A 21989-nucleotide genomic window follows, 5' to 3' on the forward strand; every position below is an offset into this window, starting at 1 on the left:
ATTCCGGGTCTTCATTTTCATGACTCCAGGAATGCCTGCGCACATGGCTTGCACATGCAATAACCACAAGTGCATTAGCATTCAGGGTAAGTGCACTCATGTATTTGGGCCCAAAATCTATTTTTAATGTGCTCTCTACACTCCGTCCTGCAACTGTCTGCAGCATGGTGTCATTTAAAAAAAAATGCGAAGTGGGGATGATGAATCTGACCTCGTTTGTAAAGGGCTTTGAAATCTACTGAGGAAAAATGCTATACAAGAGTTACAAATCACTTTGTTATTAATACTTTGGAAAGGGGCAAGGACAAGAACCTAAGAACGACCACACTGGGTCAGACCAAAGGTCCATCTAGTCCAGTATCCTGTCTACTGACAGCGGCCAATGCCAGGTGCTTCAGAGGGATTGAGCAGAACAGGTAACCATCAAGTGATCCATTCCCTGTTGTTCATTCCCAGCTTCTGGCAAACAGAGGCCAGGGACACCATCCCTGCCCATCCTGGCTAATAGCCATTGATGGACCTATTCTCCATGAACTTATCTAGTTCTTTTTTGAACCCCATTATAGTTTTGGCCTTCACAACATCCCCTGGCAATGAGTTCCACAGATTGACTATGTGTTGTGTGAAGAAATACTTCCTTTTGTTTGTTTTAAAACTGCTGCCTATTAATTTAATTGGGTGACCACTGGTTCTTGTGTTATGTGAAGGGGTAAATAACACTTTCCTAACCACTTTCTCCACATCATTCTTGATTTTATAGACCTCTATCATATCCCCCATAATTGTCTTTGTCAAGCTGAACAGTCTCAGTCTTTTTAATCTCTCCTCATATGGAACCTGTCCTGTATCCTTAATCATTTTTGTTACATAAGAACGGCCATACTGGGTCAGACCAATGATCCATCTAGCCCAGTATCCTGTCTTCCGACAATGGCCAATGCCAGGTGCTTCAGAGGGAATGAACAGAACAGGTAATCATCAAGTGATCCATCCCCTGTCGCCCATTCCCAGCTTCTGCTCTTCTCTGTATCTTTTCCAATAGGGGTGACCCGAACTGCACACAGTATTCAAGGTGTGAGCATACCATGGATTTGTATAATGGTATTATGATATTTTCTGTTTTATTATCTAAACCTTTCCTAGTGTTCCTAACATTGTTAGGTTTTTTTTTGCCTGCTACTGCACATTGAATGCATATGTTCCGAGAACTATCCACAATGACTTCAAGAGCTCTTTCTTGAGTAGTAACAATTGATTTAGACCCAATCATTTTACATGTATAGTTGGGATTATGTTTTCCAATGTGCATTACTTTGCATTTACCAACACTGAATTTCATCTGCCATTTTGTTGCCCAGTCACTCAGTTTTGTGAGATCCTTTTGTAGCTCTTCACAGCCAGCTTTCGACCTAATTAGCTTGAGTAATTTTGATTGTCTGCAAATTTTGCCACCTCACTGTTTACCCCTTTTCCCAGATCAAAATATGTTGAACAGCAGAGGTACCTGTACAGATCTCTATGGGACACCATTATTTACTTCCCTCCATTCTGAAAACTGACCATTTATTCCTACCCTTTGTTTCCAGTCTTTTAACCAGTTACTGATCTATGAGAGGACCTTTCTTCTTATTCCAGGACTGCTTACTTTGTTTAGGAGCCATTGCTGAGGGACCTTGTCAAAGGCTTTCTGAAAGTCCAAGTACACTACATCCCCTGGTTCACACTTGCCCACATGTTTGTTGACCTCCTCAAAGAATTCTAATAGACTGGTGAGGCATTTACAAAAGCTGTATTGACTCTTCCCCAACAAATCGTATTCATCTACGTTTCTGATCATTCTGTTCTTTACTATAGTTTCAACCAATCTGGTACTGAAGTTAGGCATACGGGCCTGTAACTCACTCCCACCGCATACTGTTTGATGATGACCTAGGTCCAGTGATCCTTGCCTTAGTGACCATCCGTGCCATCGGCCTGCCTTGTTTTTGAAGGTGGGAAGTGGTGAAGTTGTGTCTGGTGACCAAGAGACAATGGTAGCATTAACTAGCATGCAGTTTCCAAATGTGTCAGAGTTCTGTGAATAGACCTGAACCCAGACATTCAACACCACTGGGCTTTCCCTGACAACCAGTTCCAATTGTACTTAACTGTGCTTGTGGACAGCTGTGTAGTAAAGAGAGGTACACCTTGTGATTAAAACACAAATTGGGATTCAAACTAAGTTGAGAAGGCAAGTTTAAAACTTGGTTTAAATATGGTTCTAGCCACACCAAGTTCTATTCCAGTTTGGGTGGCCAGGTCAGATGTGTGATTAAAACCCCCAGGCACTCACATTGGTTTGCCACATCCACAATTCACTTAATCTTTTTTAATCTCACCTACTTTACATTTGAATTTTGAGTTAATGGAATTTAAGCACATGCTTAATTCCTTTCCTGAACAGTGTTTAGCCCAGTGAAGTCCTGATTGTGTCTGAGGCTCCTAGATGTTACTGTAATACTGAAATAATTGTAATAATATTTTTGAGGCTAAAATCATTGTAGTGTTTGCGTTTGGACCAGGTGGCAGTGAAACCTGATGGGCTGTGGATGCAAAATGGCCACCCCAAATGGTGGCGATCTCACTGAATAAGCCTTGTCCGATTTCCACCAATTTAAAAGAGCCATTCTCACAAGATTTTAATCACATCCAAACCAGAAACAAGTCTCGCTTCTATTTCTGAATCTGACCCATAGCCAATACAGTACGAGCTGCCTCAGATTCAGTGTTGCAAATCCATCCCCTTCAAAACATAAATGTATACATCTAGGAACAAAGAATACAGGCCACACTTACAGGATGAGGGACTCTATCCTGGGAAGCAGTGACTCTGAAAAAGATTTGGGAGCAGTGGTGGATAATCAGCTGAACACAAACTCCCACTGCAATACTATGGCCAAAAGGGCTAACGTGATACTTGAATGCAAAAATGGGGAAATCTTGAGCAAGAGTAGAGAGGTTATTTTACTTGTGTATTTGGCACTGGTGCAACCACCGTTTCATTCAGGAAGGATGTTGATAAATTGGAGAGGGTTCAGAGAAGACCCATGAGAAGAATTAAAGGATTAGAAAACCTGCCTTATAGTGATAGATTCAGGGAACTCAATCTATTTAGCCTAACAAAGAGAAAGTTAAGAGAAGACTTGGTCACAGTTTATAAGTATCTACCTGGGGAACACATATTTGAAAACAGGCTCTTCAATCTGGCAGCCAAAGGTATAACACAATCCAGTGGCTGGAAGTTGAAGCTAGATGAATTCAGCCCGGAAATAAGGTGTACATTTTTAACAGTGAGGGTAATTTACCACTGGGACTCTTTACCAAGGGTCATGGTGGACTCTCCATCATTGATAAATCTTAAATCAAGATTAGATGTTTTTCTAAAAGATCGGCTCTAGGAATTACTTTGGGGCAGTTCCCTGGCCTGTGTTTCACAGGAGGTCAGACTGATGATCACAATGGTCCCTTCTGGCCTTGGAATCTACGAATCTAAAAATGTGAAGGAGATCAATGATTTTTAAACCTTCCCACGGCAGTAACACCTGAGCCCTCCAACGAGCCATCATGGCCCCATTGCACTAGGCATTATACAAACACAAACTTCACAAAAGCAGCCGCAGTCCAAGGAGCCGACAATGTAAGAATTAGAGAAACAGGAGCGAGAGGGAGGTGGGAGGGCAGGGTTATAACAGAGACCAGGGTGTGTGCACAAACTGCAAATGGACAGTAGTGGTCTCAGTGGTACAAGTGGCGGCTCCTGCCAAAAATTTGAAGGGGATGAGACTTGAGACTCTGATTTTGGCCCATCCCTTGTCTAATCATCGTCCCAAACTTGTTTTAAAGACCAATGCAGACAGGATGGCAGACATGAATCTAGATTTCCAGTGGCAAAAAAAGAAAAAAGAATAAAATGCATTATTCTAATGTGCCACCCACTACAGGCACTTAGGGCGCCATGGCTTTACAGATCACTTGTTTAGAGCACTCTGTAATATGAAGCACATGTTGCTGGGAGCTCTGTGTGATGTGAAATGCTGAGTGCAGCATTATTACAGTAATCTTTCAGCAGGCATGTACCCCTTCCTCGTTTTAACGAAACAATCCTAAAAACTGTATTACCAACAGGCTTTAATGAAAGCCATACATTTCATGGTGCGCATTCGGTCATGCGGAGGAGATTTGTTTGGAATCAAGATCACGCCTCTCTAGGAATATGACAGGAGATTAAATCATTAAAAATGTATAGTCTGTAATTAGTTTATCATTGCAGAACTAGAAGAATGTTTCCCACCGCAAAGTTGACGCCACCAGCAAGAGATCATTTTGAAAGATCAATGTTCCTAAAATATCAGAAAGCAGAATAATTAGAAGGCAGCCTGCACAGCGATGCTCCTTGATGTGAGTGTTTAAACAAAAACAAAACCTTGAAAAGAATAAGCAACGGGGATTCCCCTCTCCAGGGCCCGACTGTGTGAAGTGCTAAGCCCTCTCACATCCTTTCGCCTTCAATGAAAATTGAAGGCCGCTCAACACCACACTGGATCTGGCCCCAAGCTCTAATCACTTTCAAATGACATGGTGATGTCAGGATATCCCGAAGCACCATCTTTCAAGCCCTGGGAATTTACACTTGCTGCATATTCCTAGAGAAAAGCTGCACAAAGTGCCAGGAACAGGATCTCGGTATTAGTTAATTATGGCACTGCAATTTTTTCGCCCGAGGCGTTTTCAAAATAAACGGCAGTAACAGCGATGCGGTTTGCATTGCTATAGTTCAGGTGGTTTCAAACCATACATTATCGACCCCAGTTTTCAGCGTTTAGAATAATGACTGTTAAAAGAAGAAGTTATTTTAAAGGTAGGCATTTACAAATGAGTAGTAGTTCAGTGGTTTCGGATGATTTCCGCTCCCACTCCACCCTCTTCCACACGCAGACTCCTCCCCTCCGATTTGCCCCCTGACTTATCCCCTTCCTCCCAATACCTCCCCCTCCCCCATGCAAACGTCCCGTGCCCTTACAAATGTTATGGCTTAAAACCAGCTTTCATTTCTCAAAGAAATTTTGTAAGCTGTCCGGGTCTACACACACAGACAACTGTCTTGAGCGTGTGTTTTGAGGAACCGTTAATGCGTGAGAGAAGTATTTTAGGTAGAAAGAAGGTTTAATGGCGTGTGAAGGGTTAATGCCACCTGTAGGTGTTATTCCCAGTAAGGATAGTTCCCTTTAACCCAGAGGTTCTCAAACTGTGCTCCGTGGACCACCAGTGGTCCGCGAGCTCCATTCAGGTGGTCCGCGGATAGTTCCCTCTAAGGTGTGCGCCTGGGCGGCCACACCCAACACAATGAAGGGCCACCCATCCAATAAGGCTGCACAGGCATAGCTCCACTAATTAGGTGCCTGGACCCTGGAAAAGACACACATGTAAGGCGAGGTGGTGGCCTTGGGGGGAATTTGGGAGGTGCAGGGCTGCGGCGGCCAGAGAAAAGGGCAACTTACCTCAGCTCCAGGGCTGCAGCTACTGGGGAGAGACCCCCCTCCTTCCCAGCCCCAGCTGGGGGGCTGCCATGTTGGGGGAGAGAGGGAGAGACACCCCCCCCCCTCCTTCCCAGCCCCAGCTCGGGGGCTGCTGCGGCAGGGGAGAGAGGGTACATCCATCGCATAAGAAAGGTAAGACTACGGATATTAAAATATGAGTTGTGTGCTTTTATTTGTAGAATAAAAAAACGTTTATTGTTATTAAGGGTTTTTTTTATATAGAACTTTTATCCAAAGCTCTTTACAATAGTTAGCTAATGGTACAAACAACATTTGGAAAGATCATTAAGTGGTCCGCTGAGACCCTCAGAAATGTTCAAGTGGTCCACGAAAAAAAAAATTGAGAACCACTGTTTTAACCAATGCAGAATGGCCACACTGATCCCAGTGCTGGACCACCACCATGGGAGTTCTGCCTGCACGAGGATGGCTGAATTAGCACCTTGACTTGCTCCTCACCGGGCACAATCCAGCAAAACCATCCCTATTAATCAAAGCTCTTCAGCAGGTACTGACAGTGCCATTCTAATCAATCAATCAGACAAGCACATGCGTACGTGCTTTGTTGAACTGAAGCTGGGCTTTAATGGAGGAATCAGTTTCTCCTCTGATGCCTGGCCCTTGAGGAAGCATCCTCTCTTTCTGACATAAAACCCAATTCTCTCCTTTCCACACATATTGTTAGACCTGCAGGCCATGGGGGGGGGGGGGGGGGTCACCCTCCCTGCCCCACCAGTCCCTCCCTTTATAGTCATTCTCTGTTGTGGGGGAACCCGTTCCGCCTGGAATGTTACATACAATGTGTCCTAAAAGGGTTTACTAGGTGCTGTGGGTGACGACTGGGTTTCTTATCAGGGTGCACAGTCACGTTGGGGCTTGTGGAGTTTTCTGGTTGGAACCCACTGAGCTCCCACCCTGACCACTGAGTATTCAACCACCCATCTCGCACTCTGTTTCTCCCCTTCCCCAGGCCCATCCCACTCCTCAGGTCTCCTCCAGCCTTTGGGACCAGGATCGCGGTGACAACCTAGCAATAAGTGGTGTGGTGAACGTCTCATGTTGCAGACACTCTGGCACACCACACCCCAAGCTGCACCAATCAAGTCCCTTCAGGAAGGCCGCGCCCACAACGCAAACAGCAACAGAGTAGAGAAAACGGCCTCCCCAGACACGAAGCATTTCCAGAGAGTCGCCCTTTCAAAAGCAAGTAGGATTGACCTCTGGGAACAACCAGGGGACAGGGGAAGGTGGCTCACTTCTCTGCTACAGACTTTCTTGGAGGCTCCAGCCAAGTCCCTTCACCTCTCTGTTCCTCAGGTTCCTCTCCTTAGTGGGGATAACAGTCAGCTAAGTCAGTGCTTCCCCACCAGCAAGACACAGCTTGGAAGTGGGTTTCCAGGAGGCACCCAGTGGCAGCTGAGGAAGTAAAAACTTCAAGGTTCTCCAAGGGGCCATGTGCCAGCTGCAGTCTCCCGAAGCAGTGCTGAATGTTGTGCCGGGACGGGGAAAGAGGAGAGAGACCTCCAAAAGCTACCAACAGTACGACAGTTCCAACCCCCTCCAACACCATGAACATCCCTTCCCCACCGCATGAACTCACCCTCCCATAAGGTTCCACCCAGGGCTGGCTCCACGCACCAGCGCCGCAAGCAGGTGCTTGGGCCGGCCAACGGAAAGGGGCGGCACATCCAGTCTTCGGCGGCGGGTCCCTCGGTCCCTCTCGGAGGGAAGGGCCTGCTGCCGAATTGCCGCCGAAGAATGAAGCGACGGCGGTAGAGCTGCCGCCGAAGTGCCACCGATCGTGGCTTTTTTTTCCCTTTTTTTTTTCTTTCCCGCTGCCTGGGGCGGCAAAAACGCTGGAGCCGGCCTTGGCTCCACCCAGCAGACCCAGCTCCCCCCACTCGACAGCAACAGCCAACACCATCCTCCACCCACTCAGCGCCCCAAAACATCCCACTGTTTCTTATCACTACCTGCCACCCACATTTCTTTGCGGCCACAAAGGATTGTGGGAGATGATTAGTCAGGTTGATTTGAGGGGCATTTTGCTCTGTATTATAAATAATAATTTATTTATTTGTGGGTAACAGCTCAAAATGACTCAGAACCACCAACCTGGGTGTTGGGCAAAATTTTCAAAAAGTGTCTAGGTGACTTAGGAGGCTAACTGCCATTCAGAAAATCCCACCAGGTGCCTATCTGCATCTTCAGGTGCCTATCTGCATCTTTAGGTGCCTAAACTCCTTTAAAATCTAGCCCTAAGTTCCTAATTACTTTTGAAAATGGGACTTAGCAGCCTAAGTCACTAATGTGCTTTTGAAAATAGCACGCTTAATTCATAAAAAAGCACTTTGGAAATATTAATCATAATTAAGCCAGCAGTTTAGAATACAGTTTGGCTTTACACAGTGCTTTTCATACACATGGTATCGGAAAACGCTAGACAATAATTAGTTTGTTAAAGATAAAACAGTAGGTAACAGTGAAAATATAATCACTACTTTTTTCTGACCCAGAGGGGTTGGATGGGGCAGGAGTCCAGGGGGGGCCATCAGGGGGCGAGAAGCGGGGGTGTGTGTTCAGATAGGGGGTGGGGCCGGGCCATGTCTGGGTGTTTGGGGAGGCACAGCCTCCCCTAACCGGCCCTCCATACAATTTTGGAAACCCGATGTGTCCCTCAGGCCAAAAAGTTTGCCTGCCCCTGCCTTAGGAGGATGCTGTATCTTCACCTTGCAGCAGTAGGTGATGATATTACACTGGCCGATGAATAGAATAGGATGCCCCTCTGAAGGCTCACAGTGGAGTTAATGTGGGTGCTGTTCTTTCCAAAAAAGGGCCAACAGAGACAGGTCCATCCCGCAAGGTGCCCTGCATGGGTAGACCCCTGTGGATGCTTGGAGCCAGTGAAGTCACTGGAGCTGTGTGTGGTACCCAGATCTGCCCATACAGAGCATCTTGCAGGATTGGGACAATAGTCTCATTTTCAAAAACAGCCACCCTGTATCCTCTCACTCCCTTAGCATATCGCCTAGGACATTATTTTTCCTCATTGTTTGCTTATTTGTAAAGGAAACAACCAAACTCACCAGCTAGCTTGAGGAAATGCCTGCAAGGAGGGATGGGGGGATTTACACTCAACAAGAAAATTATCGTCCTGTCACTGCTCATGCGCCATTCTCATTAACACTAATGAGAGTCACCCGTGCTTTGAGCAGAGGCTGGACCCCCAAGTGTTTTACAATGGCAACAAATTATTCCTAAAGAACAAACATAAGGACCCAATCCTGCCTTCCTTGCATGCTGCCCAAACCCCTAATCAGTTCATGGAGCTCTTTGGGTGCCCAGATCAACCTTCATGTAAAACAGACTCAGGACCAAGACCCAAGACATAACTCACCCGATACTGCATGTTTATCATTGAGAGTGATACGATACCTCTTTCTGAGTCAATACTTTCAGTATCTTAAATAGAGATACAGAAACCTCTTGAACATCATTAACCTAGACTGAAAATAATCAATATATAATCATTTTATGTGTGAGTATGAAAGGCAAATGTCTAATACATTAATTGTCAAATCCCTTTCTGTGCTAACGGTTGCCATAATCCAAGAGATCAATTCCATTATGGATATTTACACAGCGATCTATTCAAAATACACAGAGGTATCATTTATTATATTGATTACCCCTCCTTAAAACAGATAGTAATGTATACTTAAATGCATGGATTGCAAAGACCATTTTTAACCTTTGTAATGTACTCTTGGCTGAAAAGGAAATCACTGAGCATCACAGTATGAAGGACATAATTTCAGTTTATAGGTACTAACAGAGGAAAGCTATACAATTACAAATATATCAATGTATATAAGGGGGAAAACAGGAAATGCTTTTTTTTAAATACACGGGGATACGAAGGAATTGCTTAAATTGACAGGATCGACTGCTCGTAACTAAAGCCCAGCATCCCTAAAATTTGTGGGAGTCCAGAAAATAAGCTGAGATCAGAGTTTGACAAATGAACCCTCCTTTCATTACAGGATGAAGCGACATCCCAGTTCTGAACAGTCCCAGACTTTGGTATGTTTGAAAGCCAGACCCAAGTTTTGCAGTACGAGCCCATCTCTAGTTTAATATTTTATGATGCTGGATGCACAACCAGAGAAGAGGCAGAAGGTGGGACACGCCTTGTAAGTTGGTTTGGGGCCACATTAAGGGGTGTGCTCTGTGCTATGTCCAGCTTCCACTCGGTGCTGCAGAGATGAGGGCTGTCGGGGAGCTGGTTATCGCTCATTGTTTCTCTGTACAGTCCTATGAGCAAGTTAGAGCAGCCTAGATGCTGCTCTACCATACGCCCGTTGGGAGGGGGTTTCCTAAAGGACCAGCTAAGGCTTGCCAGAGCATATGGCAATGTTTCCTTCCTGCCCTGATATGCTCCCTGTATTAGGGCTGCCAGGAGGGAGGTATAAGAGCCACTGGACTCTTACAGTATTGATATCCCTTTGCGCCACCGGAGAGGCAAGAGGGGAGCAGTACAAGATTCCTCTCTTTGCATTGGAAGTGCAGGGAAAGTCAGTTAGCTTCAAAGACAAGTGGGAAAGGGGCAGGAAAATAGAGCAAGTTAGTTATAAACAGCCCCTGGTGATTCAGACTGCCAGCAGAACCAGTCCATTCAATTTGTACAGCATGATAATGATGAACTACTCTAATGTCTATGCTGCTGTTAAAGATGAAATAAGCACTGAAGGCCTGAGTATTGGCATTAGTGTTATTTATCTGTATTGTGGGAGCATCTGGAGGCCCCAAATTAAGGATCACAGCCTCTTTGTGCCAGGCCCAGTACACGCATTATTTAAAACTAATTTTACATATGATCTACACCAGTACAAGTGAGAGGATCACCAGGCCCTATGATCTGCACCCACTCCATGTATATCCCCATAGAAGATTGCTTCAACAACGGGGGGGGGGGGAACTCCCCCATCTCCCAACACGTTTAACATAAGCTGTTGCTAGGTGAAGCAAATTCTGAAGAAGGTATGTCAATACCTGCTTTTAGCAACGTGATATAGTGATTCTCTCAAGTGCCTGTCATTCTTTATGGCAATCTCCCCACCTGTTTAGAGTCCAGCTCCATTCACAAGAACCATACATATGTCAAATAAATTGAAGGCCCTATTCAAATCACGGTGTCCTCTGCCAGGCCTGATCTCCCGTCCCATCTTTCACAGCATAATCTGCTTAAATTGAACAAAACCTACTAGGGAAGAAGCACTAAATTTTCCACCCTCTAGTGAGCCACAAGGAGGTGACAATGATTATACCTGTCAATCAGTATGTCACAGTAAAGTTCCTGTCCATTGCAAGGAGGGTGGGAATTATTCTTCTAATATATTCAGAGAATAACCAGCACGCATCTTTGCATTCCTTTGTCAGGAACTGGTTATTTTGAACAAGATAAATAGGCTTTTGTAAACCAGATCCTCTCCTTTGCTGATGATAGAAGCTGACCCAGTATATTAAATGGAAACCCGTAGATGAACAGATGATACTAGCCTGCTGCATATTTCCTGTGCACTCAAACAATGCAACTTCCACCACAGTTTAAATTCATTTAAGATATTCACATTTTGGGGCCTCTGATGATCATTTCCAGCTGCAGCATGCATCTAAATCTCTATATATGTTTACACACACAGCCTATTATCTGAACTATGCAAATCCTATTTCTGTGGTGCACATCGGAATCCCATAAATAATTCAGTATAATCAGAGAAGTGATGGGGAAGAGGGAGATCTGTTAAGAGGAAGAAACAGAACTAGGTTCAACCCAGAAACATTTTGGCATTATTAGCACCCTGGGGGCTTGGCCAGAAACTCAATTTACAAAAACACGTAGAAAAGAGTTGGTGTTCTTAGCTTTTCCACGTCTCTCGCAGTTTGTATAGTTAGAATCTTGAGATCTTTCAGCCATCTCTTCAACACTACTTGATGTCACTGTATAAACCCCTGATTCACATCTTTTCTAACCTACACATGGCACTGATTTAAATATTTTAAGCACCTCTTTTTACAAACCAAGAAAGCATAGATAAATCTAACCCAGTGAGAGCCCATTGTCAAATTGGAAGATGGATACATTAAAACAGAGGAAAGGGAGGAAGGACTGATATCTGCATTTCTGCAGGAATTATTTTATTTATACGACATCATAATGAATGTATTATCTCAACACCCAGAGTGCTGTGACTCCACACAAGCAAGGAAATAAAGCTAGAAGCAGACCTTAAATAGCATTTCAAGGATAAGGCATTGACATATTGATTTTCTGACTGCTGTTATCTGATGCCTATCTGTGAGTGTCAGGTGAAGCTCTGTTGATTGCTATAAAGACATGTGAGGTTATTGGTATCTGAAAATCATCCTTGCTAATTATGCCTCTTCACCCCCCCCAGCCAAAAAAAAAAAAATCTACTAGTTTAACTGGTATCTGCTGCAGCCAAATCGTCACACTTACACAATCACCTGACAAACAATCTTTGCAGCACTCATTTGAACTGACCATGTTGAGAAAAATTCCTGGACTAATTGTGCTCATAATGCAACAAGATGTTATGTCAAAGACCCACATTTAGAAATGTTCTTCTCAAGTCCAGGTCAAAACTTTTTGATAGAAAACTTCATTCGATAAGAATTGGCCTTTTTTTTTTTTTAAGGAATGAATATTTCTGTAGAAAATTTTCATTTCCTTCCATTTGTTCCAGTTTTTCAAAATCCCCTGAACTGGAACATTTTGAGGTTTTCCTTATATTTTGGGTTTAAAATTTGATTTTTTTTTTTTTGGCTTTTCACTGAAAAAGAATTAAAAGATCTGGAAAAAAAAACAAAACCCTAAATATTTTAGTTTCTTTTAATTTTTTCTTGAAACATGCTATTTCCCAAGACCACTCTGAACTGGGAGCATCAGGAAAATGCTGCTTTTGATCTCTTGGGGGGAAAAGGATAACATGAACTGCTCCTGATGTATCACTTGATATTTGCAATACAGTACAACCAAGTGAGAAGGATAGACTTCAAGAGGAAGCAGACACATAATAATGATAACGGCAGCCCAGATTTTCCAGTTCCACTCTAGGCCACATGCATCTTACAGAGCTGTAGTGATCATTTCAAAAATGCATCAAAATAAAATACACAGCTAGAATACTGCAAATGGAGCTAGTGTAAAAATATAGACTGAAGGGTCACATTTCATCATGTGCAACATCTCTGCTAAAGGACAAACACTCATTTTTTAACTTTTTCCAGTTTAGGGCTTGATTCTGCTTCTATTTAAGTTAGTGATCAAACCACCCTGGCTTCAATGGGACAGGTACTGGGGTTGCAAGCACCCGGTGCTGGCCCATTCCAGCTGACTCAGGTTCGCATGGACTAAGGGGCTGCTAAGGATCCTGCAAGGTGGGAGGAGGGTCCCAGAGCTTGAGTTGCAACCTGAACCCGAAGAGCTACACTGCAATCAAACACCCTGCACCCTGAGCCCTGCAAGCTTGAGCTGGCTGTAGGTGTCACTTCAGTGCAGACATACCCTTAGTGACTAGGCTGCTGCTGACAAGTGCATGTAATTGTAACCGTTAATAGGAGTTACATATGGTTATTTACAGCAGAGAGATTTAAGGCTTCTTGTTTGGAAACAAGGGCTTTTAATACACAATTTACATTTTTCCTAACTGCTTGGATATGTTAAAACCTCACTGCCCTCTGAAATCGCCAGTTCTGCACTGGGTGTAATGACATTTCTTTTTCTTATGGGGTTTTATGGTACCTCTCGGTGTTTGCCAACACAAGAACAGCTATGTCCATCAGGCAGACGCCACTAATTCTTGGGGAAGGCTCTTCCTGCGAGGTGGTATATGAGCTGTTAGTAGGGACTGTCTGGCAGTGGAGGATCTTACATGGGGAGAGATCAGCAGCAGGTGAGGCAAAATTCCCCCTTGAAGCAAGGCTACTAGAGGATAACTAAGCAGAAGAGATGCTTCTAGCTTTCCCCTTCTTTTTGGAGCGTTTCTTTGCCATTTTGGGGCCTGAGGCATTGTGTATGTGTGGGGCTGGGCGGGGAGGATCCAAAACTTCTAAGAAAGCCTTAAAGCCATGAGACGGGCTAAGATGAAAGGAATTGTACGGGTTTTCCTACACTCTAGCTCAGGAAGAAAGCGCTCTGGGGAGGCTGCATGATGAGATTGCCAGGAAATAGAATGGACTGCAGTTCCCCCAACAATATGAGCCTGCTTAGTTCCTGTGATTGACAATTCTGTCTGCTGAAAATTCCAGCCAATTGGAGAATTAACCCATGAGTCTATTCATCTCAAAGATTTTCTAGGACCCGGAGAACCTACACATTCCAGGATTCATTTTCTTTCCCTTAAAATTAATTTGTCTTTAAAATCTTTCTGCTGCATGTTTTCAGGCAGGATGACACATAAACCTCTGAACCCGACCAGTCGATTTGTATTTTACCTCTCGCACAAAGTAGAAATTTACAACAGCTTGAATTTCTTTCCAGCCATAGTTCAACACATTCAAAAATTGGGCCACCTTGAAGGCCAAGGTAAGTACCAAAAGCTGGTGTTCATTTTCCAGCCTGAACTCTTCACATTTCACCATTCATTATCATAAGACAATTCATCTACTTCCAGAAAGTCATCTTGTATTTTGTTTCTTATAGTTCTTGAAGAGATGACAAACACTATGAGCAAATACTACTTTTGGTGATGCCCATTTAAGGCAACGAGGTTGGATAGGTTCTGATGATATCTTGGATACACTGACGTCAGTCTGGTTGCAAGGTATAACCGGCAGGGCCGGCTCTAGGCACCAGCAAAACAAGCTGGTGCTTGGGGCGGCACATTTTTAGGGGCGGCATGGCCGGCGCCAGAATGCCGCCCCTAAATATGTGCCCCGGCCGCCCTAGCTCACCTCCGCTGCTGCTGCCGCTCACGCGCTGCTACTCGCCCTCCCTCCCAGGCTTGAGAGCCTGGGGGGAGGAGGCAGGGCTGGGGATTTGGGGAAGGGGCGGAGTTGAGGCGGGGCCGGGGGTGGGGTAATTAAAAAACGGGGGGGGGGGGGGCGGCCAAAATTGTTTTTGCTTTGGGCGGCAAAAATCCTAGAGCTGGCCCTGATAACCGGATACGGAATGGCCCAGTGTTCTCTTGGCCAGGTGTGCACTACAAAGTTTTGTTGGCATAGCTACGTCAAAGGTGTGAAAAAATCCACTCCCCGGACCGACATAGGTATGCCAGCAAAACACCCAATGTAGATGCAGCTATATTGGCAGGAGTCCTTCCGCCAGTATAGTTTATGTCATTCAGGGAGGTGATTTAATTATATCAGTAAAAGATCTCCTTATACCAGTATCAGCGATGTCTCCACGGGATGGTTCTACCAGAATAGTGATATCCATGTAGTGTAATGGCCAAGCCTTTCTAGTGTAGACTAGCCTTTAGTTTGAGTCATTTCTGGCAACATGGATGAGAAGGTGGAAGTGCACAGTACATCCTAATTGTAAGCACTGCCTTGCTTTCATTAACTTTACAAGCTAATAAATAATCTGTTGGATTTAACATTCAAAATGGCATTTTCAGTCCTTCATTTTGCCTACAATTTGTTGACAACTTCCATCCTCCCAGCCATACAATAACCAGTGTCTGAAACGCCTCACTCTGCTGATTCCTTGATAGTGATCATGGAGTCATCTGGATTTTGGACAGTGTCCTCTGCTAACAGCTCTCTCACTGTTCCCAATATCTCTGCAGAGAGCCCATGGAGAACTGTAAAATCAACCAGCCCCCAAACCTTTATGACATCTCAAAATCCCTCTTATCTAACATCATTTCCTCCCAAGGCTCTTACCACTGGGCAAGGCATCTACTATTTTAGTCTGAGAGCCTGTACTTCTAGTAACCACATCAACATTTTATGGTTGGCGGGATCGGACTCTATTTGTAAATGAGAATTCATTCTCCCTCGCAGATGACTCAGTGCTCCTCAGCTGACTCTGACTTGCTCCAATTTGTTTTTACTTGGGTAGTTTGTCTGTACGTTTTGCTACATTCCAAAGGCCGTTCGTTTTTACGAGGATGCCTGTGGCTTCTTCTGACTTGGGAGCATCGGTTCCAGCATTACCAAACCAAGAATGCCAAAAGGGAACTGAGGCTTTTCTTAGCATCACATTTCCCCTCCGTCTCATAAAATCCAAACATGTTCTGGTAAATTTGCCATTGACTCCCAATCCTTTGAAGCCCTAATAGAACCGTTTCTATTGGAAATATTTTTAATTGAGCCACTGGCAAGCCCATTAGCCTTGCTACACGTTTTGTGTGAGAGGGACATGCCACTGCTTCTTAACGCATTTGTGCATCACTTTCTCATTCCTGTCCAGGGTTGTCAGTCTGTCTGTGGTATTTCTAAAGTGCCCTCCCCAGAAGTCTCCCAGTGCCATTACAACTCAGGAGGGAACAGTTCCACAAGTATGAACTACTTGAAATCCAGGAGTCTCAGACTTCTTTAATGGAATTGAGCAGTGTTGAATATTTAAACAAATCCCTAATCTTTTTAACAAATGAACTATAGCTCTTCTATCCAGATGGGCTTGTTGCAATGAGTATCTTATACAAATACAAAAAGTGTGCACCTAGGGCTCTGACCATCTGAACCAATGGTCACACTACCATTGTAAATATGCTCAGTACAATATGCAGCCTGGACAGCAGTACACTCCACTGGTTTGTAACTCACGTCTACATAAACCCCAGGAATGTTCTGACTTCCAGAATTAAAGAAAAGCTCAGGGCAGCTTTATTCAGGTCCATTTCTGACAAAAATCCCCCTGATTTATTTTAAACGGAACGATTTCAAAGTTACCAACTGCCCATTCTGGAATGACCATGTCGCCAATTTAGAATGGGCCGAATACCTTCCACCGAGAGCAAAAAAACAGAGCTGAGACTTCCTTCTCAAAAATACTCCTGACTTGCATCTTCTAATGGTCCAGGCAGCAGGTCCCAGGAGTGGGCAGTGCTCTCTGAACTGCATTTTGAGCCAAAGGATACTTGAGCCCGGCTGAGTCCCAACCTCATATTGCTGAGTCTGTGGTTTAACAGCTGCTATATATGGTAGCAGCAGAACAACCCACTTGCAGCAGCTATTCACCCCACAGGAGGAGGAGGCCGGTGTAACACAGAATAGTCCTGCCGCAAGGCAGTTAGACTCCTAAATCTTCTACTAAGCATATCAAAGACAACATGTCCCTTATCACTATGTGTTTGGAAGATGAAGTCAGTAGGCAAGGCCTCCCCATTATTATCAAACACTTACATTTTCCAAGTGCCGCCAAGATGAACCGTGGTTGACGCTGAAGTTATGGACTTGGAGAAATCTCTCTCCCTTACTAAGGGCTTTTCATACAGTCTCACATGACCTTCTCATAAACAAACTAGGGAAATACAACCTAGATGGAGCTACTATAAGGTGGGTGCATAACTGGTTGGAAAACTGTTCCCAGGGAGTAGTTATCAGTGGTTCACAGTCAAGCTGGGAAGGGAATATCAAGTGGGGTCCTGCAGCGATTGGTCCTGGGTCCAGTTCTGTTCAATATCTTCATCAATGATTTAGATAATGGCATAGAAGGTACACTTATAAGGTTTGCGGATGATACCAAGCTGGGAGGGGTTGTAAGTGCTTTGGAGGATAGGATTAAAATTCAAACTGATCTGGACAAACTGGAGAAATGGTCTGAAGTAAATAGGATGAAATTCAATAAAGACACTTAGGAAGGAACAATCAATTGCACACATACAAAATGGGGAATGACTGCCTAGGAAGGAGTACTGCAGAAAGTGATCTGGGGGTCATAGTGGATCACAAGTTAAAGATGAGTCAACAGTGTAATACTGTTGCAAAAAAAAGCGATCATCATTCTGGGATGTATTAGCAGGAGTGTTGTAAGCAAGACATGAGAAGTAATTCTTCCGCTCTACTCCACGCAGATTAGGCCTCAACTGGAGTATTGTGTCCAGTTCTGGATGCCACCCTTCAGGAAAAAAGTGGACAAATTGCAGAAAGTCCAGAGAAGGGCAACAAAAATGATGAAAGGTCTAGAAAACATGACCTATGAGGAAAGACTGAAAAAACTGGGTTTGTTTAGTCTGGAGAAGAAAAGACTGAGAGGGGATAAAGATAAAGATTGTTACAAGGAGGAGGGAGAAAAATTGTTCTCGTTAACCTCTGAGCATAGGACAAGAAGCAATGGGGTTAAATTGCAGCAAGGGACGTTTAGGTTGGACATTAGGAAAAACTTCCTAACTGTCAGGGTGGTTAAATTGCCTAGGGAGGTTTTGGAATCTCTGTCACTGGAAGTTTTTAAGAACAGGTTAGACAAACACCTGTCAGGAATGCTCTAGTAGTTATTACCAGGAGTGCAGGGGACTGGACTAGATGACCTCTCGGGGTCCTGTCCAGTCCTACACTTCTATGATTTCCTCTCCTCACTGGCCCCCCATGTCTTCTATAATCAGCTATTCAGAAAATCAAGACAGAAAAAAGCTTGAGAGAGTCTGTGCCGTCAATAAATCTTTGTGGGTTTTCTTTACATCCAGGCGTCCAATATCCACTGTGAACTGCTGCAAACTGGCCATGGGTTTGGCCACCAAAACATCACAACAGAGATCCTGGTGTCCTTTGCAAATAAGGAAACTAGCCAACACACTGTAAGAGTGAGATTATCCCATTCCATTTTTCTGGCTCCTGACAATCCAGCATTTCAAGTAGCAGTCCCATTGAATCTGCTAGCTTCCATTTAAACAGCTCTTATAACGCTGTCAAATTCTCCAACCTTTGTACTGATTTTTCTCCTATTCAAAATAACTTCCCTTTACAACAGGAGCAGGCTGTCAGCCTCTTATCTCTTATGTTCCCCTCCACCTGATCCTCCTTCTCCTTGTCACTCTTTCCACACTCCTATTAAACATGTAGAAAATTAGGGATTTATGTCGAGGGAATGTATAACTCTTAGCCCATCATTAACATATTGCAATTGCAGTGCAGTGCTACTGATTCACAACAAGCCACAGAAAATCCTTAGGGGAAAGCAGGATATTCCCATCAAACACTGAGGGAACTGTATCTGTTTCTAGCCACTAAGTGGCTCCTTTGAAACAAAACTCTGCAGGTGCCCTGTCATCGGTGAGCTACTGTAAGTTACTTGGGTCCAGCAGACAGCAAGACATCATAAAAACAGACTGCTTTTCCTTCCTTAAATTTTTGTTGGTCTCTGCATGAACAGTCCCACGGTACATTAACACCTCCACCAACCACATTTTAATTTCAGACCATCCTCTCATGTTTCCTCTTAATTATCACAGGGCATTCACAGAAAAGATCAGCCAGATGGAGATTAAATATTTCACTACGAGAAGATGAAGCATTCCGCACTAAAATGGAACCTTTATTGCAATAAAGTCATTAATTAAAGACTCAACCAATTCCCCTGTCACTATACGGGAAGCACTAAAGGCAATCATAAGGGGAAAGTGCACCAGCGATGCCATGGAAAAGAAAAAAAAAGTAGACAGTTACACGAGGCTTTGCTTCAGTTGAACATGGACTTGGCAGCTTAACACAGGGTAAACCAAGGCAATCATGTACTCAATACATACATCAATATTAATCCTTAAAATTAGACTGAGCAGAACTCCTGCCGATGACAAACCCAAAATAGCATTTCAAGTGGAGGAGGGGGAAGAGATGCAAAGTCTGGAGGGGAATGGAGAAGAGAGGGTAGCTTCTGGCTTTCCTCCTTCTTTTTGATGACCTCTGTCATCTAGGGTATCAGGGCATTGTGGGAAAAGCAGTAGCTGAGGCTTGCAACAAAATTGCCTGCAAAATGGGAGTTTGCTAAAAACAATAATTAGTCTAAAAAATACTTGAGCCATCCCTTCCTTGCCTGACCGAGTAGGTCATGGACACAAGAACAGATGGAATTCACACCGACGAAATTCCCTCCGACATACAAAAGACCACTAGACAACACTGGACTTAGGGTTGGGTTGCCAATTTTGGTTGGAGGTATTCCTGGAGGTTTCATCCCATGACATAATCTCTAATTAAAGATTAATCTGTGATTCCTGGAGACTCCAGGGCAATCCTGGATGGTTGGCAATCCTAATTTAGGTCCAGATCCTCACTCCCAAAGTGGACTTTGTAGCTCTCCCTCTGGAGTCAATGGGAGCTCTAAGTACCTCCATATGACTACAAGGTTGGACCTTCAAAGAGAACGCTAAGCAAAAATTCTTCATCTGCTCGAAGCCTCCTGCTATGAGATATTCCCAATGGTCTCTTTAAATTCCCGCAATCATTTACTGATTTGTACTTTTCTACATTCTGCCAGATGGAGGCAAGGAAATTTCAAGAGCAACCACCAAAAGAAATATAATGAAAACAGAACCACTCCTGTCTACCTATCTCACTAGAAAACTTTACTGCTGCTTAAAGCCAACTGCAGGACCTTAGCAACGACATTATTCTCTAAGGTGCAGCATGCCAGCAGTAACAAACCCAACTATTGTATGGTAAAGCAGCATGGGAGTTCTAACAGTGGGCTTCAAGAAATCATTTAGCAATCTGCTCTTCTTTGCATAAACCCCAAAAGTACACAAATGTTAAAAGGCTTGCCCAAAACACTAGTGAAAAACAATCTATATTATATGGCCCTAGGGGTGGCAAAAGGTATTAATACTGAGGGTAAAGGCAGACAAACAGACTAGATCTCAATTTATTTCCTCTAGAAAGAGCTTCATTGTATTGAATCACACACATTTCTTCTACATCAGGGACACACAAGTAGCAATATGAAACAATAGGGTCACATGATGCTAATGGGTCTGTAATGGGGTGCACTCATCTCTCGTGAACGCCCCCTTGGCTGAGTGCGCGCACCTGTACACACTCTCTCTCAGTTTGTCTCTGCTCTGGGATAAAGCAGTGTCCCAGGGCTCCCTCCCTGGAGACAATGTCTTTTCCCTTTTGGTGCTTCCTGGCTACAGTTCTCCAGCTGGGCCACCATAGTTCAGTTCCCTCTCCGGGGTGCCTCAGTGTCCTGGCCACTTCCCCCCAGTGGCTAACTGGAGGTGGGGGGACCCGGGCCCACCCACTACTCCAGGTCCCAGCCTAGGGACCCTGTAGATAGCAGCCATCCGCCATGTCCCTTTAATTATGTCGCATGACTTCTCTAATTCTTTGGGCCACTTCCCCGCAGCCCCACGCTGTCTTCACCCTTACCTCAGGGCCTTGTCCTGATGGAGTCCCAGCAAACAGCTCTCCCTGGATTCTGGCAGTGCTGCCCGTCTGGGTTTCTGTAGCTCCGTGAGCCAGCCAAACACCATCCACACTCCTACAGCTCCAGCAAGGAACAGAATTCCCTCTGGCTGGCCCTGCAACTCTTCTTATACTAGGCTGCTGGGCCCTGATTGGCTGTGCCCCACACAGCCATTCTAAGCAGCTTGGAGGGCCCTCTCCACTGCCCTTTTTTGTGGCAGGGCTATGAGGGGGGCATTCATATTTGAGCAACCATCTCCATATTTGAGCAACAATGGAGTTAGTCTTACTAGTATAATCTTGGGCAAAGGGAACTACCCCAAAGGGAGTAGGAAGCAGGTTTCAAACAAACAAAAGGAAGGGTATCAGAGGAGTAGCCGTGTTAGTCTGGATCTGTAAAAAGCAACAGTCTCTCCTGTGGCACCTTTAAGACTAATAGATGTATTGGAGCATAAGCTTTCGTCTGACGAAGTGGGTATTCACCCATGAAAGCTTATGCTCCAATACATCCGTTAAACAAAAGGAAGTATTTCTTCACACAACGCACAGTCAACCTGTGGAACTCCTTGCCAGAGGATGTTGTGAAGGCCAAGACTATAACACTGTTCAAAAAAGAACTAGATAAGTTCATGGAGGATAGATCCATCAATGGCTATTAGCCAGGATGGGCAGGGATGGTGTCCCGAGCCTCTGTTTGCCAGAAGCTGGGAATGGGCGACAGGGGATGGATCACTTGATCATTACCTGTTCTGTTCAGTCCCTCTGAGGCACCTGGCGTTGGTCACTGTCGGAAGACAGTATACTGGGCTAGATGGACCTTTGGTCTGACCCAGTATGGCCGTTCTTATGAGAGGACAAACAGGGAGTTAGAGGAACAACACAAAGGCTAATAGTCAACCCTGGAAAATGTTCCCAGAAGTGTATTTAAGGAAGAATTAGAACGGCTCATGCAAATGATTGTTTATGATGATAATTTAGAGACATGGGTCAATCACCATAATGTAGAAGCCTTCCATGAGAATCTGGCTAACCAATGGGAAAGGG

At 44.4% G+C, this 21989-nt stretch overlaps 1 protein-coding gene across 2 annotated transcripts in view; it reads right to left on the reverse strand.

Moving 5' to 3' along the window:
• The window catches only part of PTPRG (protein tyrosine phosphatase receptor type G), a 605571-nt gene that overhangs the window by 254240 nt on the left and 329342 nt on the right, over positions 1–21989 (reverse strand). The window lies entirely within an intron of this gene.

Source organism: Emys orbicularis, chromosome 7 (assembly GCF_028017835.1).
Source record: "Emys orbicularis isolate rEmyOrb1 chromosome 7, rEmyOrb1.hap1, whole genome shotgun sequence".
Taxonomy (NCBI): Eukaryota; Metazoa; Chordata; order Testudines; family Emydidae; genus Emys; species Emys orbicularis.